Source organism: Cricetulus griseus, unplaced genomic scaffold (assembly GCF_003668045.3).
Source record: "Cricetulus griseus strain 17A/GY unplaced genomic scaffold, alternate assembly CriGri-PICRH-1.0 unplaced_scaffold_3, whole genome shotgun sequence".
NCBI lineage: Eukaryota > Metazoa > Chordata > Mammalia > Rodentia > Cricetidae > Cricetulus > Cricetulus griseus.
Window position 1 is genome coordinate 2,892,405 of NW_023277030.1, and position 11,026 is coordinate 2,903,430.

General features: G+C 35.8%; 1 pseudogene; it reads left to right on the top strand.

Annotated features, from left to right (window-relative positions):
• Positions 1–462: 462 nt before the first annotated feature.
• Positions 463–1,495, top strand: LOC100761543 (annotated as a pseudogene).
• Positions 1,496–11,026: the final 9,531 nt, after the last annotated feature.

An 11,026-nucleotide genomic window follows, 5' to 3' on the forward strand; every position in this document is an offset into this window, starting at 1 on the left:
CAAAGGCCATCCTGAATCACATGATGCATCTCTCAGTAAAATTGATCAATAATGAATCAAATGAATAATGATCTTATGACCATTGTATTTAGCTTTGTGATATTATACTTATATATTTTGAAGCATGATCTCAGACACAACTGGGTGACCCAGAATTATGTTAATACCAAAATATGTCATTCACATATTTCTGCCTCTTATTCTTAAAGTTGGCAAACAGATGTCAACACCCAATACAGCTATGGCAGCACTGATGATTGAACCCAGGACTTCTTGCATTCTAATCAATTAGAAAAATAGCAGAGCAGAACCAGGAACAGCCAGGGCAGGAAGGTGGTGGTGTTCAACAACGGCACTGGGTTTCTGAAGTGTGGATATGCAGGCTCTATATTTCCAGAACACATCTTCCCAGCTTTGGTTGGAAAACCTATTATCAGATCAACAACCAAAGTGGGAAACATTGAAATCAATGATCTTATGGTTGGTGATGAAGCAAGTGAATTGTGTTCAATGTTGGAAGTTAATTACCCCATGGAGAATGGCATAGTACAAATTGGGATGACATGAAACACCTGTGGGATTACACATTTGGACCAGAGAAACTGAACATAGACACCAGAAACTGCAAAAGTTTACTCACAGAACCGCCTATGAACCCAAACAAAAACAGGGAGAAGATTGTAGAGGTAAGGTTTGAAACTTATCAATATTTTGGTGTGTATGTAGCCATCCAGGCAGTTCTGAGTTTGTATGCTCAAGTTTTATTGACTGGTGAAGTAGTAGAATCCGGCGATGGTGTGACTCATATTTGCACAGTATATGAAGGTTTTCTTCTCCCTCGCCTTACAAGAAGGCTGAATATTGCTCGAAAGGATATTACCAGGTATCTTATCAAGCTGCTCCAGTTGCAGGGATATGCGTTCAAACATTCTGCTGATTTTGAGACAGTTCGTGTAATTAAAGAAAAACTTTGTTACGTGGCTTACAATATTGAGCAAGAACAGAAGCTGTCCTTAGAGACCACAGTGTTAGTTGAATCATATACACTCCCAGGTGGACACATTATTAAAGTTGGAGGAGAAAGATTTGATGCACCAAAAGCTTTATTTCAGTCTCATTGATCAATGTTGAGGGAGTTGGTGTTGCTGAATTGCTTTTTAACACAATCTAGGCAGCTGACATTGATACCAGATCTGAATTTTACAAACACATTGTGCTTTCTGGAGACTCTACTATGTATCCTGGCCTGCCATCATGGTTGGAATGAGAGCTTAAACAGCTTTAATTAGAACGAGTTCTAAAGGAAGATGTGGAAAAACTATCTAAATTTAAGATCTGAATTGAAGATCCACGCTGCAGAAACAATATGGTGTTCCTGGATCTTGCAGTCCTGGCAGACATCTTGAAAGACAAAGACAACTTATGGATGACTCTACAAGAGTACCAAGAAAAGGGTGTACTTGTGCTGGAGAAACTCAGTGTGCCTGTTCAATAAAATTCCAGGCTTGTTCCCATCATGCCTCTGATGCAGTCTTCTTTTTCCTCAGTTTTTTTTTTTTTAATTTTTCTTTATTGCCAACATTTGAACTCATTCAACTCCAGGACTGAAAGAAGCTTCTCTATCCCCTTTGACTGGAAAGCTCCAGTTTTATCCTCTGTCTTGTGGAAGCATTTTTTAATTCTTGTTAATGTGGGTAAATCCAGTTGTTTAATGCAATCAATTCTCTACAAACATAACCCGAGGGCAAAGGGTCTCTGTTGCTTTCTTTCTTTCTAAGTAGACATTAAGATCATTCCTGTAGGCATTCTATTTTTGCTTTATTGCTCTAATGCTGCTAGTTTGAGTTTAGCATTTTAGGTGGTATGTCTTTATTAGCATAAGAAACACTTTCACATGAGCATTTACATGCTCTAGTTGGGGGTGTTATGGGATGGGTGCGCAGCCCTGGCACTTTAGGGCATTTCCTCTATAGTCTTAGCTTTCAGCAGTCAACTGCTGCCACTTTTTAATGACCCTGAATCTTGTCCTTTTAACATCTTTGGGAAATATTAAGCTCAGAATTAAGGTGTTTGGGGTAGGTTTTGTGTGGTGAAACAAATGGGTGGTTTTTCTGTTATGGTTTTGGTGAGTTTCTGATTCTGGTTTTGTGAGATGAACCTCAGTTACAGTACTCTGACTTGGTAGCTATATAAACATGTCATATGAAGACACAGTAATAAAATATGTTTGGTATTTGCATAAAAAAGAAATGTGCATTCAAATTCAATATGATGATGTTGATCTACAAACCTAGAACCAACTGATCTATGACAATGAAACTAACGTTATGAAACATAAAACAGAAATCTTTTTCAAAAACAGGTACTCTCACAACTGGATATTCAATGTAGAAAAATCTTACAGATTCTTATCTATCTATCAAAGACTTCAATATATATTCAGGCAAAATGAGCTTCATAGAACAGAACTTGGGAAGAAATTGCCTTGAACCCACTGGCATAAGATAACGCTTCCTAAATATAACACCATTAGCCCAGACATTGAAAACAACAATCAATAAATGTGAACTCCTGAAACAAAGAAGCTTCTGTAAGCCAACAAAAAGTTAGGCTACAGAATGTACAAAGTCATCGACAACCCCATATCTGAAAGAGAGCTAAATGACAAATATACAAAGAACTCAAGAAACTAGGCATAAAAATGTAAAATAATATAATTATAGAAATGGCGTACAGAGTCTTAGTCCTGCAAGTTCATGGTCTTCTGCACTACTTCCCTGTAGGAATCCCCTGAAAAACAGACCCCTGATTTGTCCTGCCACCAAATCCCCCAAAGAGAAAAGTATGCAAACAAAACCATGAAGCATCTGCTATCATTGCTTTAATTCAGCACCCACCAAGAGATAAGATTGTCAGTCCTTCTCCTGCCAACCACCCCTGTTGGAATCCCCTGTTCTGCATTCCTCATTCCCATCACACCACCGAATGCCCCAGAGAGACCTGAAGGATTTTCAAACCATGAAGCATCTGCTGACAGTTGAGTATTGCACGCATCTTAACCTGGAGAGAACCTTGGTTTCATAACCATGAAGAAAGGCAGAGACCTTGCCTGCACTCACTGGTAGAAGGAATGAAGAGATGACAGTGTAAGATCATTTTCAAACACAAAAGGCTAGCTTACCCACACTCCAATCTAGACATTGTATGCCAGCAATACCAGAACATTCCAACATAGATGAAGCAGAAGAAAAGAACCTTCAAACAACTTAATTAAAAAGATAGAAGTGCTCAAAGAGGAAGTAAGAACATTCCTTAAAGAAATTGAAGAAAAATAAAAAAAATAAATCAAGGAAAATACTACCAAAAAATTTTAGTAATCTCTTAAAAAATGCAGGTAAAGCCAAGAAAAAAATATGAGGGGAAAATTCAAACACTTCAAGACCTGAAAAGAGAAATTGAGACAATACAGAAAACACAAACTGAGGGAATGCCAGAAATAAAAAATCTGGGTAAATGAACAAGAACTACAGATACCAGAATAACAGAAAACACAAGAGATGGAAGACAGAATCTCAGGTTCTGTAAATAACAAGTGTAAATAGATTCATTAACCAAAGAAAATCTTAAATCCAACATACCCTTAACACAAAATATATAGGAAACACCATGAAAACACAAAACTAATAATAGTAAGTGTAGAAGAAGTTGCAGAAGTCCATCTCAAAAGTGAAGAAAACATATCCAATATGATCACAGAAGAAACTTACCCAACCTAAAGAAGGATATGCCTTTGAAGGTGAAAGAAGCCTACATAAGACCAAATATTCTGTACCAAAAATGTCTACACCCCATATAATAACCAAAACGACAAACATCCAGAATAAAGAATATTAAGGGCAGCAAAGTAAGAAGGCCAAGTAACATGTAAAGGCAGACTTATCAGAATTACACCTGAAATCTCAATGGATAATCTGAAAGCCAAGAGGTCCTGGATAGATATTTTACAAATATGAAGAGACCATTGATGCCACTTGAGATTACTACACCCATCATAGCTTTCAATCACTATAGACAGAAAACAAGATATTCCATAACAAAACAAGATTTAAACAAAATACATCAATAAATCCATTCGTACAGAAAGTACCAGAAGGAAAACTCCAACCCAAAGAAGTTAGCTACACTCACAAATCCAAAGGCAATATATAATAGCACATTAACAAAAGCAAGAAAATGGAAATCCACACACAATTCCACCAACAAACACAAATTAAAAAGGAACAAGAATCAGCAATCAATGATCACTATTATCTGTCAATATCAATGGTCTTAGATGGACAATAAAATGTCACAGGTTAACAGAATAGATACAAGGACAGAATCCATCCTTCCTCTTCATACAAGAAACACATATCAACTCCAAAGACAAACATTGTCCAATCAAGTGGATCTACTATAGAAGCTTGTGTGGCTATACCAATATCTAATAAATTGTTCTGTTAATTAAATTTAATCAAGAGAGTTGAATAAAATCATTTCATATTCATCAAAGGAAAAAATCAATCCAGTTGAAGTCTTAATTCTGAACACCTATGTACCAAATACAAAGGCATCTACATTTGTAAAATAAACATTATTAAAACTCAAACCACACATAAAACCTCGAACACTTACACTGGAAGACTTCAACACCCCACTCTCACCGCTGGAAAGGACTACAAGACAGAAACTTGCTGGTGTAGAATCCCTAGACTCTGGAGCTGTCATATTAGTCTTCCTATGGATGAACGTGTTCTTATACTATCGTTTTCCCATCACTTATTACAGTGGGTACAGGAGGGTTCTCTCCCAGTCTTTGTTGTTATAGGTCCAAGGCTCTATCTGTTAGGTATAGGTGGATTCAAGGTGACAATGGTGGCACATATTAGATGCCTTTCTGGATTATTCATTGGTTAGATTTGACTGGGAGTTGCAGTTCAGGGGACTTAATCAGAGAAAAGTGGGCAGGAAAAGGACAGGCATTCACCTCTTCTTTTTGGTACCTGTCCAAGAAAAGAATGGTGGCAGATGCTGGAGGCTCAGTCTGCTTCCAACCAAGCATTCAAGTTTAGGAAACCAACAAGTTCGCTAAACATAACATGGAGATACCTTATTAGATTTATCTTCACCTATGTTTTGCCTCTGGGATTTGTATTTTTCTTTCTGTATGTTCTACTCTGTGTCTTTCCCTGTATATGCCTAGGTAGCCCAGGGTGTCCTGCTCTTTTATTCCCCCATTCAACCCTCTGGTACTATGCCCACTTCTTCTATCTCTAATAGTATATTTCTGCTAATACCTATCTTTCTGACTACTCCTATCTCCTTGCCCACTTCTGCTGAGCAATTGTCCATTCACTTTTATTTAGACCAATTGTGTGCCTAAGTTAGTCAAGGTGAAACATCTGTAGCACATCTTTATATACTCAAAATATGCATCAAAAATTCATTTTACACAACTTTAAATATTTGACAATGGTAGCAGGATCAAATGTAGTATACCTGTAGACAGTTAATATAATATTGTGCAGCATAAACTAATTAACAAACTTTATTTCATTAAAATATTTTAAAATAGTTCATTTATAAAAAAATAAGAAGCCTAATACAGATGGGAAATAGAAATTGTGAATGAATCAGGTATGGTACTTTTTTGATACTGTATTTTTAAATGGTAATATAGAAGACAATAACTTCTGAAAGACCTTGTCTTTCAGACATTTAATCATAAATGCTAAATTAAATCAACCTATGTAAATTAAGGGTTCTTAACTGCATATTGAAATACACAAAATAGGTTGTGTTGGAGGTACAGGTTGTGCTTTGTTTCAACAGGAAAGCATAAATTATGGATCTTTTCAAAATTAATGAACAGACTTTAATGGTAATATATACTGCAAATCTTGGATGCATTCATTAAAAAATAAACCAAGAAATGTACTGTACAGCTCACATATATGCTGATCACACAACTAATTAAACACTTCTGAGACTGTATGAGACATTTAAAAATCTTGTTGTCTGCATAGTCCACATGAGGTTGTGGGACTCCTAATGTTTTTCCCAATGTATTTTACACCTCTATCATCCAAATTCAAGCTTATATTTAGGCTAACATATGTGGTGATAACTTGTTTGTGCTAATAAAATCTGTCTGATGGTCAGAATGGAGCTTAACACTATCTAACTACAGAGATCAGGAGGTCTTCATTGACAGACAAGAAGTGAGGTAGCTGGGCAGAAACAGGATATAAGCAGGTAGAAATAGGAACTCTCCCTCTTGTCTGCTGAGATGCTAAAGAGGTGAAGTGTGACAGTGGTTTCCCCATTCCCTCTGATATATTAGCATTTTCTTCTATATCTGACTATGGATTATTATTATTTAGAACAATTAATAATTTATAGACATATTAGTGAAAATTTCTAACAGTGGAAAAAAATACCAGGAAAATTGGAGATTAATTCAGGTCTCCACAGTTGTTATTTAGAATTGGAACCAGACTTTTGGAAAAAAGCAGATAGATTATCTTTTGAAATGGCCACATTAATGATAAATCATTCAGCGGTCATGAACTGCACAGTCTTAGAACTGTCTTAACATAGAATTGGACCAAAGGCAGTTGGAGAAAAAACTTTAAATGTAACGATGCCAAATATTAATCAACTCTACTCACAGATTTGTGCCTATTGTAGTAGTTATCAGAGAGACTTCATCCAGAAACTGTTAGAAGCAGGTACAAAAGCACAGCAAAACATTATGCTGATCTCAGGAAATACTTTTTAAAGTGGATTGAAGGCAATTCCCCAATTTTTTCTGACCGGGCTGTTTAATGGGAGAATCCACAAGACAATAAATCTGTGGTAATGAAGATTAATAATTTGGACTCTCTGCTTTAGAGTGAAGCATACTAGCTACTCTGGCACCCATTGATAGAGTCCATGGCAAGTTGATTAGTTCAAAAATGAAAAGTGAGTAGGCATAGTGGTGGCACAGTGGCTGCAACAGTTAAGAGGAAGAGGCATGTGTATCTCTGAGTGTGAGTCCAGACTGATCTGGAAATAGAGTTCTTTTAAGTCAGGACTGTATAGAACATCTCTGCAGAAATGATAAGTCTACAAAAATAATTATGATGATATTAATAATGATAATGATAAGGATAATAATAATAATAACAATAATAATAATAGAATGGAAGTATGGGATACTGTACTCTCCCATGCCTCATGAAAAAGATTAGCACTTGTTGCCCAGAAGATGTCTTTGTCTGCAGTGACTCTTGATGTGTCCCGTGCAAGTAAGTGGACTTATATGAAGAAGCTGTCCTATGTATGCACATCCAACAATGACATTAATGAAATTAAAAATATCTGTATTAAAACATATCAAGGTTTGATAATCCTGCTCAATTGCTGGAATAACAGGGGAAAATATGATCTTAACATCTGATTACATTCTGAAGATCACCTCACAGTTCCTTCAAATAACCAGTGTGCAGCTATGTGTCCTTCTGAAAGCAGTTTTGGATAAGCAGCAACTGCAGCAGGTCCAAATATTCAATTTATAATGCAGATTGAGTCATAATAGAGAATTTGTATAACTGCAGTTTACTCATCTGTGGAGAGGATTCATAGAAAATTATGTTTGTTTGTAGACACCACTTTAACGCATTTGAAAACAAATGGAACAAAGCTGAAATGAATTGCTATAAAGTAACATTAAGGAGTACAAAGTTGACTAAAAAGATAACATGCTTTTCACAAAAGGCAATCAATTACAACCCGCACCAAAATTCATGCACTGGTCAAAGTTTAAGCTTCTTGTTTTCATTTAAATGTGTGTTTCTTTAAATTCAAAATTGTTTTACTTCAAGTTTCATTGAGGTTAAGCCATTCTAATTGTAGTTGTTGAGTTACTGGAAAGATGACTGATTGTTTTGAACATTGGTTAGTATGGATGTCCAGCACCTGTAATTTAACACCAGTTGCAGATGCTCCTATATCTGCATCTGGCCCACACTGGCACCAGGAAATTGTGTTTTATGGAGACATGCATCTAGGTAAACATTTAAACACAAAAAGTGCAAAAGTATTTCAAAATTTATTTCTGACTAAGTCGAGAATTACACAAACATATATTTGGTGTTTTTAATAGCATCCCTATTTCATTATCAAAGGGTTTTCCATTAATGGATCTTGACATGTTCTGCTCAGTCTTCACCAAATATGTGTGAAATAAACACTGATGAGTAGATAAAGAAAACTAACATGATACAGGTATATGCTTAGTTATGGGGGATGAGAAGGTTTACTGTTGATATGAGGGACAGAAGAATCTGGAGGGGTACAGAGAGAAAGAAGTCTGTAATAATGAAGGGGTTGAGAGTGAAAAAGACAGGGAAGAAAAACGAAGTTGTCAGGAGAAAACCAGAAGACACATTGACCTCAATTTCCAAAGTGACTGAGGCTATAAAAAATCACAGAATGGGGAAAGGGAATTGGGTCTCAGGTTTTGGAGTGGTTAAGAGTAGGGGTACAGGATGGGATGTTCTGAGGAGCAAGGACTCTTTTATGAGGGAACAGGTATTAGAAATGCTGAGAAAAACTTTGGCCACCATCCCTTTTGGTAACTTGTATAGGCACCTAAGCCATTTATACTTAAATTGTGACTTCCCACAATTAAATTCTGAATTCATTCTTGTAGCTTTTTATAGTACGGCTCCCTCACAAATCAGGTGACATGAGCTAGCATGTTAGAACCAGGAGATTTGTTTGGATTTTTCAAGAATGCTAAAGCAATTTGGAAGTAATGGGACTTTAATCAGTTCCTGTCCCTCCAGGTTGAGGACTGTTCATTGGACTACACCCTTTTAGTCCATGAAGGCAGTCCCATTTGTAAAGGGACAAATTACCAGGGAGGTCATGGTGCCAGTATAAAATGCATTGGCCAATGTGTCTTTGAAAGTGCATGATTCTGCATATTTTTAGCCAGGATTTTAATATTAGGCAAAATTGCAATAATTACTACAACTTAGTAATGCTTGCATGAAACAAGATGAGCATAAAGATTCTTGGGAAAAAGCTCTTTGTAAGAAGCAGAGACAAATTCCTGCAAAGTGACAGTAATTACAAAGCATTCGTTTGTATAAGTCTTGATTTTTTTCTCAAGCATAATAGAATTAATATTGATATTTTCTTCATTGAACACAGAAATGTATCCATTTTCAGGACCTGATGGAATTGTATTAATATTGGTGAGTTAGAAAATAATACTTTTATATAATTAATGTTGCCATTGAGTTGTATATTATTGAAACTGAAGTGCAAGAAAACATGAGAAATCAGATTCTTGATTTTTTGGAAATTTGAGTATTTAATCAGGGATAGAAAAATCAGAGTTTGCTTGGTGAAAAGTATTAATCGTCAATAAAAGAAGTGTTGTATAGTTATTACTAAAGAGATGTATCACAATCTTGGCTTGAATATTTTAATGCAAATTGCAACGTGACAATTGTGTTCAGGTGATTATATTGGGGCATACAAATCCTAATTCTCTTTTACTCTTTTGATAGCTCTCTTGGTTTTCATTAAAACATGAAAGCATGGTTTTTAAGTAAAAATAAAAAAGACAATTCTTATTAGGTATGGCTCTCATAAAATAACTAAATTGTGTGTGTGTCTGTGTGTGTGTGTGTGTGTGTGTGTGTGTGTGTGTGTGTGTCCACTTCAACATTTATACTATGATTTTATCAGGCCAATTGAAAGAGGACTGTGATGCTAGCAATGAGGTAGTAGAGCAAATGAATTCTGACCAAGAGTCAAAAGCCATCCAGACTCATATGACAACATCTGTCAATAAAATTCTATAATAATTAATCAAATAAATCTTGACCCTATGACTATTATATTTACATTTATGAAACTATGACATTATATTTTACAATAGGATCTCAGATACACCTGGCTGTCCTGGAGGCAAGTTTATACCTAAGTATATCCTAATTTGACAGCTGGGATACAGGCCTCACCTCCCAAGTATAACTTATGCACTTCTGATGATTGAACCCAGGACTTCTTGTATTCTAGTCAATTAGTAAATTATCTGAGCTTCATTCTGTTAGTTGCTATGATTAAGAGTTTGTCCTTCTTCACACAGCTGTAATTCTACAATACCAATTTCCTAATAAAACCAGAAAAATCATAATTCAAGTTGACCATCAGAATTGTGGTATGTGTCATACATTAGCCATTAACAAGACCAAAGTTTGATGACATTTGAAATTCTAAATGCACACTACAAGACCTTTCGAAATTCTTTAAATCAATTGCGAATTAAATTGAAAATTTTTAAAAATATTCCTTGTATACTTATATCATCATCCATAACTTGACACATAATTTGGTGACCTGTGTGTGTGTGTGTGTGTGTGTGTGTGTGTGTGTGTGTGTGTGTGTGTGTGCGTATTTGTGTGAAGGGGGAAGTTACACAGGAAGTTGAATTTTTTACTGTTGAAATGCTTTTTGTAACTCATGTGATCCCCCATACACAAACAAATCTGGAGGCATAGCTTACAGGGACTATCTTCTCTCTCTTTTGATTATTGTTGATGTATCATTTTTTTTCTTGGAGATATCCTATTCTCCCTTTCTACTAAATGAAGCAAGGATAAATTTCTGTTGTTGAACATTTAGTTCCCTGCATACAGAATCAGAAATATAAATTATGGAATGGGATTATATGTATGATAAGTATTTAGGTAGACAGAGAGGTAGGAATGTTTTCAGAATGGGGTCGGTAACATCCATCAGCTACTGGATGAAGGTTATAGGATGGCACACAAGTTAGTCATCAATCTCATTATATGTGAAGAGAATTTAAGGTAGCCTCTCAACTATTGATTAGATATTTAGATGCCATTTTCCTTGAGAATTCCTGGACATTTGCCTAGTGACATATTTCTCCTCCAAACATATAATGTATCCCTCTATTAAG